The sequence below is a fragment of the Azolla caroliniana genome, unplaced genomic scaffold (genome assembly GCF_043228905.1).
Source record: "Azolla caroliniana isolate FFs.n. ecotype wild unplaced genomic scaffold, voAzoCaro1.0.p SCAF_2, whole genome shotgun sequence".
In the NCBI taxonomy this organism is placed as follows: domain Eukaryota; kingdom Viridiplantae; phylum Streptophyta; class Polypodiopsida; order Salviniales; family Salviniaceae; genus Azolla; species Azolla caroliniana.
The window spans coordinates 20,884,748-20,892,293 of NW_028230437.1; the positions used below are offsets into that span (position 1 = coordinate 20,884,748).

At 49.7% G+C, this 7,546-nt stretch overlaps 1 pseudogene; it reads right to left on the reverse strand.

Moving 5' to 3' along the window:
* Positions 1–2,365: 2,365 nt before the first annotated feature.
* LOC147867561 (elongation factor 1-delta pseudogene) lies at positions 2,366–6,810 on the reverse strand (annotated as a pseudogene).
* Between the last annotated feature and the right edge of the window lie 736 nt (positions 6,811–7,546).

Genomic DNA, 7,546 nt, shown 5'->3' on the forward strand with positions numbered 1-7,546 from the left:
ACATGGCTTAAAGGGACTTCTCCAACATGCACAATCGGGTGAGGGGTGTCGTCTCCGGTTTCGACAATCCCCGGTTGTTCCGATTTCTCCAAAAAAGAGAACCACTCTTCATGGCTCGTCATGTGGTTGGACGCTCCGGAATCAACGTACCATACTTCGTCCGATCTAGAAGTTGTCTTCTTCATCGAGTTAGCCTTGTGCTTCATCACGAAGGTTGGCCCTTTACCAAATTTCCCGATTCCGGATCCTTTTGATCCTTCCGCGTAGTGCGAGCTTTGCTGGTTCTCCCGACTGGTTTTAGCGGATCCGGATTTGTCCGAATCAACGCGCTTCTTCCAACACTGGCTTTCCCTATGGCCCATTTTGCCACAATACCAACATTCCGTGTCGGCCTTTCCTTGCCGGTTCCCGGCGCCGCTTTGACTCCCCCTGCTTGTGGAGGGTCCGGAACTGCTATTGACACACCCTTTGTGCCTCCAGTCTTGCTCTTATCGGCCGCCTCCATTGCGTGCTGACCCACCTCGTCCACCACGTTCATGGGGCTGATCTATCTTCGTGTACAACATCCGGTCATCCGATTGAGTGGTGCTTGACCCACTCGCGTGGTTTTCTTCGACCAAAATCATTGAATGCAAGTCGAAGAAGGACGGTGGTTTCTCCCAGGTGCAGATTGCTGTCTGGATTGGCCCGTACCTTTACGCTAGACCACTGAGGCAGATTTGTACTATCTTGTCTTCGTCTACCGTCATGTTGATGGACCCGAGTGCATCGCAAATCTCCTTTATCTTGGTGGTGTAGTCCGTAACTTACATGTCTCTTTGCCAAATATTGTTCAGCTCTTGCCGGAGCTGCAACTTACGAGCTATGGTACTTGCGGCGAAAATCTTCCATAGATTTTCCCAGACCTCCTTCGACGTCTTTGCATCCTTGATGTAGCTGAGCATTTGATCATGCACACCGGACGCGAGACAGTACAGTGCCTGTTGTTGGGGTGGGGGGGTGAAGCCTAGAATGGCTTCACCCCCCTCTCAAGGGGGTTACAAGTGTGAGAGAGCTAGAGAGAAAGACAAATTGAAAGTGACACAAAATGAGAGGGGAAAAATGTATATTTCATTATGCCCCATGGGTGGGGTTTATATAGTACAAGAGGTAATCGTTACAAATAAAGAATTTTATTAGGTACCCTCCGGTTTTGGAAATCTTATCTACTACCTTTGAGCTTCTAAATTCGATTGCGTGCCCTTGAGTTCTTGCAAATCTTCTCTACGTACCCTTCTCTTCTTTCATTTCCTATCTTCACCTTCTTTCCCTTGTCCTCTTTTCTTCTTCTCTGCGTCTGTCTTCTTCTTTTTCCTACGTCCTCTTTTCCCCTTCCTTTCCCTTGCTCTACGTCCGACTCTTCGTCGACTCGTTCGGCCTTATGTCCGCTATCTCCCTGTCAGCAGCCGGTTCGGCCGCTGATGTTCGGCGGCCAACTCTGTTGATGTCCGCTCTGTCGGACTTCGGCCCTCATCTTGTACCGGTTGCTCGATTACTGTCAGACACCGCTCGCGGTTGTCCGTTGTCTCTGCTGGTCGTAGCCGGCAGTTTGTTGGCTGCGATCGCCGGCCATTGTTGTCCATGGCCGTGTTTGTCCGGCGGCCATCTCTTTGTCTAGTCGCCTCTCTCGGCATACCTCTGTTTGGCTGTCTCTCGGCGCTCGGCTGACTCTCGGCTCCTGGCTGTCACTCGGTCGTACTCTTACTCTTGGGTATCGTTTCTCGGCCATAACCTGGCCGTGCGTCTCTCGGTCGTACTCTTGGCTGCACGTTGAACGATGTTGCGAGCAGGTCCTTGTCGAAGCCAGATAATACTGCATTAGTGTCTTTCCCAACAACTACAAAGAATCTATGGAATGATGTCTCTAGTAGCTGCGAGTGGTTGTCTTCTTCTGAGGAGGGAGAGGTGGAATGGGTGCGCGGAGCAGAGGATGTCAATATTTTTGTAATGGAAGACAGTGTCCCTCTCTATAGCGTAGCAATCTCCTTCCTCCATGTCCATCGCTTGGAGCTCGTTCCCATCAATCCATGAGAACCGGCCTCTTCCTTTGTAGACCACAAATAGTGGATCTGTGTTTGTGTATTGGGCTACGCGGAAGTGCACGCATTTCTCCTGCCTATGTCTTGATGACTAGGAGACATAACTTTGGTTGAGTAGTTATTGATCGAACTCCTGAAGACCAGATGCACATCTGAGATTTGGGATCTGAATGACTGCCATGGAAGCTCTCGCTGCTGTTGTGTCCACTTCCTCTCATGGATTTATTTAAAGTTTCAACTGAAACAATCTCATCTTCAATGGTCATCATGATCTGCAACTTCTTCTTTTATTTTATTTTATTCCATAACGAATAGCTACAAGCTTTGATGCCCCCCCAATGAAGACCAGGCATGGTAACACTCTGAACTGATTCCTCGAGTTTTGCCATTTAGTTTCATCATCCCATGGCTTCACATCCAAGAGAACAGAGGACTTGCCACTCTCTTTCTTTCTTCGTACTAGCTTTCTTCTCAGCTTCACATTCAGCTACAACTTTCTTTTCCTCTTCAGTTTCTTCCCAGAGAGATCCAGATCATCATCATCTGCTTCCTTGGTAGCCTTTGCAGCTGGGGCAACATCACAAACAGGGACAGGCACTCCCGTAATGTTAACATCAACAAGGGCTCCTGGTAGAGATTTCTTTAGTAATGCAAAGATGTGGTTGTACCAATGTGATACATTCACTAAATAACTCTTGGGTGGCTGAGAAGAAGCAAGATATACCAGCAAGTCATCTTTTGAGGCCTAATACCCGGAGCTCTTCTCATCTACAACCTTGCCCGGGTGGCCACCTCTATTTGCATCGCACAAACAGACTTTTAGGAGATGATTTTAGGGTTGTCATAGAGGGTCTCTCATAGGAAATGGGTGATGAAATGTACTATTTCCTATTGTGGGTTTTGGCAAAGATTAGGGTTTGTTGCGGTGGGTTTTAATAAGGATCGGAGTTTATGCAAAGAATCTGGGGGCTTGATGAAGTGGGCTACAAGCAGAAATAAAGATTTCCAGTAGAAATTAGAGTTTCCTTGTGATGTGGGTGATCATAGGGGATGTGCAAGAGAGAAAATGCAGAGAATCATCTTATATCATGCACCCTACACACACATACAGAACACATACATGCAGACGCAAAGAGGGAGAGATAGAGATTAGTGATGGATAGACTTCCTCTCAAGGGAGGGTTGTCCCATCAAGCGTGCCAAAAGTGTTGTTGGGGTGGGGGGGTGAAGCCTAGAATGGCTTCAACCCCCTCCCAAGGGGGTTACGAGTGTGAGAGAGCTAGAGAGAAAGACAAATTGAAAGTGACACAAAATGAGAGGGGGAAAATGTATATTTCATTGTGCCCCATGAGTGGGGTTTATATAGTACAAGAGGTAACCATTACAAATAAAGAACGAGACAAGTAGGGAGTTACATTGCTTACCCACTTTCTCACCTTTGTACACATGCACACAAATATGCATGTGTTCATACATGAAAAGAATGGCGTGCGGAAGCAATATAGGAAATCCGAACAACAGAAAACGCAGGTTTAATGGAAAGCTTAGGTTTGCACGGTACGCACGGGAGAGACAGAGAGAGAGTAAACATTAGAACTTAATTCAAAAAGATAATACTCAATCTGTACATAGGATGTGCTCAGTCAGCACTTTTATACAAGCCCTGACAACTAGGCTGACACAAGTACTGACAATACTTGACTGCTCATAAATGAGCCTCGACTCTTATTCCCAAAACTATTCCTTACGAGGAATAATTTTCTAACAGCCTTTCGGTTTACGCACCGATACGACCTTCCTACGCACCGGTTTGCGTACCGGCTTACGCATCCGTTTTACGCACCGGTCCGGCCTAACCGATCGGTCCCAACCGATCTGGTCCTCGGCTTGCTCAGCCGATCGGGCCAATGTTGAGCTTGTCTCTCAACACTCCCTCTCAAGCTCAACTTGAGGCTCTTCGGGATCTTCTGGATCACCGCTCCAGTTCCACTTGGCTCCACACCTCGCTCGCGCTCTTCGGCCTGTTCGACTCCGCGCGCTTCGACCATTCCGGTCGGTACGGCCCTTCACAACTCCCTTGTTGTCGCGGTGTTGGCGCTTCTCATGCTGCCTTCTTTTCCGCTTGGCCCTTGATTGATTCAGTGTATCCGAATCAAACATTCGAACCGACTCGGCTACTGCGATCCGTTTTCACTCTCATGCGAGTTGGTTGTCTCCAACTTGTCTTCGGTCTTCTCACCCTTGACGACATCATGTCCCCCATGCTTGGTTGGCTCTGGCGCTTTCTTTCGGCTGCTCCCCTTGTGGTCGCTATTGGACTCTTCCACGGATCCGCCCTCGGCTTCTTCAACTGAACCAAAATCAAATTCGTCATCTGACTCGACGTCGCGGTCTTCTCGCTCTCTCCCCCTTCCGTCGGCGTCTTCTCTCCCCCTCAAGTTCGGCACGTCGAGGTGACGCAACCCAAATGCACCCGAGAATTGCCGCAACTTGTCCAGTCCAAGAGGCTTGGTGAAGATGTCGGCGGTCTGCCGATCTGTCGGAACATACTGAAGTTTGACTTCACCAGAAAGGGCACGCTCACGGACAAAATGGTAGTGCACCTCAATGTGCTTGGTCCGTGCATGGTAAACGGGGTTCTTCGCGAGCTGGATGCTACTGAGGTTGTCGTAGTAGATCGTAGTCGGATCGGACACCTCCACCTGCAGATCCTTAAGTAGCCGCTTCAACCATATGGCTTCGCATGTCGCGACAACTGCTCCTCGGTACTCAGCTTCGGTGCTCAATAGTGCAACTATCGGCTGCTTCTTACTACTCCACGCTATTGCGGCACTCCCAAGAGAGAACGCGTATCCAGACGTGGATTGGCGATCGGCGACGTTGCCGGCCCAGTCGGCATCGGTGTAGCCGACCAACTGTGGGGTTGTACCGGTCCGATATAGCAGTCCCCGGTCCTTAGTGCCGATTACGTACCGCAATACGTGTTGTGCACACTGAAGGTGCTCCTCAGTAGGTCGCGCCATGAATTGACTGATCACCCCGACCAGATAACTGAGGTCGGGTCGGGTGATTGTCAAGTAGATAAGGCTTCCGACAATCTGTCGGAACCTCGTCGGGTCGTATACCTTGCCGGAATTGGGGCGAAGCTTGACGGTTCTATCAAGAGGAGTCGAGACGGACTTATAGTCTGCCATCCCGAATTTGAAGAGCATATTCAATGCGTAATGACGTTGGCTGATCAGTATGCCTTCGGGGGTGCGAATCAATTCGATCCCGAGGAAGTAATGAAGGTTCCCCAGATCCTTCAAGTCGAATGATACCACAAGTTGGAGCTTCACGCGGTTGATTTCACCTAGGTCGGCGCCGGTGATGACCATGTCATCAACATAGAGTAAAATACTAACTGGCCCGAGTCGACCTTTCTGAACGAACAGTGAGGAGTCCGATTTTGATGTTGCAAAGCCCAACCGATGCAGACGATGCGTGATCTTCGCCTTCCAGGCATGCAGGGCTTGCTTCAGTCCGTAAAGGGACTTCTTCAATCGGCACACTGCCGACGTGTTTGCTCCGGAGTGAAATCCGGGGGGCGGTACCATGGACACTTGGTCCTCAAGCTCACCTTGCAGGAATGCATGCTTTACATCCATCTGATGTAACTGCCACCCCTTGGCCGCGGCTACCGTGAGCAAAACATGGACGATTGTCATCTTCGCGACCGGCGCAAACGCCTCATCGTAATCGATGCCGTGTTTCTGCGCATAGCCTTTTGCCACTAACCGGGCCTTGTATCGGTTGACTGAGCCGTCCGTGTTGTACTTGACCTTGTACACCCACCTACATCCGATCGGCTTCACACCCTTCGGTGCGTCAACCAGGTCCCAACTCTCGTTTTCCGCCAATGCATGCATCTCTTCCTCCATCGCGGCGCGCCAATTCGCGTCCTTCGCCGCTTCTGCATAGCTCTCTGGCTCATGCACTTCCGCTAGACGCCGTGCTGGAATCCGACACCTTCTTCTTCCCTTTCTCTTTGCACGTAAGCCGTCTCCTCGGCTTCCTACGCAGGGAATGCACGACCGAGTCTCCACTACTCGCCGGCTCTTCATCGGACTGGTCATACCGACCCAGTCGTTCATTCGGTCCACTTAACCGAAATGAAATCGGACTCTCTTCGCGGGTCCCGATTTCAGGCTCATCCGGAGACATCTCAGCCTCGCTGACCTCATCGTCAAAACTTGGATTGGAAGTGAGGTCCGGAGTTGGAGGCAAGTACCAGGACGCGGACTCATCAAACACAACGTCGCGGCTCACGCGCGCTTGTTTGGTGCGCGGGTTATAACACTTATAACCCTTCTGCTCGTCCAAATAGCTGACCAAGATACATTTCTCGGCCTTTGCGTCCAGCTTCCTCCATTTTTCCTTCGGCACATGCACATACGCAATGCTACCGAAAACTCGTAAGTGTCGCAAGTTCGGCTTCGTTCCGAAATATAGCTCGTGCGCAGTAGAACTTGGGCAAGCTCTTCTCCTCCAACATTGCCCGTGCAACATCTGCTGAATCCGGTGCTCCGAGTCCAGGTGTTTTGCTTACTCTTTCGGCTTCAATATTGTCTAACTCGACAGATGTATCGACATCATGCTTGTCGAATTCTTGCATGATTCGGTTAATTTCTTCTCTGAAATAAGCCACCATGTCGTATAGGTCTCTAGCAATATTTTCCTGAACCGTGGTCATTGCTTCCTCCGACACTTGAGGAAGCCTTTGCCTTGAACTTTTCTATTTTCTCTGTCGGCTTGTAATAACTGAAGCTCTGCACCTTGCGCTGACCATGTTTGCCAACCCTTCTCCAACGATTCATTGACCAATTTTAGGGTGTTAAGCCGGTGGTGTCTTATGATTGCTTGAACCCTGTCCTGAGTCATTCTTGCCTCAAACTGTGCTGTTGCCAATGTTCTTCGCAAATCTATGATTACTGCATTGGTATCTCCTTCGGCCTGCATCAGTTTGGCTTGTGCCACTAAGAGGTCAAGTCGCCTTTTCTCAGAAACCGTTTGAACTTCTACACATCGGTTTTCCAGCTTCTCTTTCTCCGCATTCCAGTTGTTCTGCTGCTGAATCATTTTTCCGTTGATTTCTTCTATCAGTTTGTCTCTTGTAGTCAACTGTTTTGTAAAACAAGTCTCTTGGCTGCTTACATACTCTTCCAGTTCCCACGCACACACTCGGACGACACAGAGAACGCATAGTGGAGCCTCTATTGGAGCACACGGGCTTACACGCAGCAGAGGCAATCGACACAGAAACGTAGTGGAAAGCAATGGTTGAGGAGGAGAGAGCTTGGTCCCCAATCCGACAACACTTCGTCCTCGCCAAAAACGCAATATCTTCTTCTTCTTCTCCCCTCCCTTTTATAGGTCGCCGAGGAGGCCGTTACATCCAAACACATCAACTTTAGTCTCTGTCCTTTCGG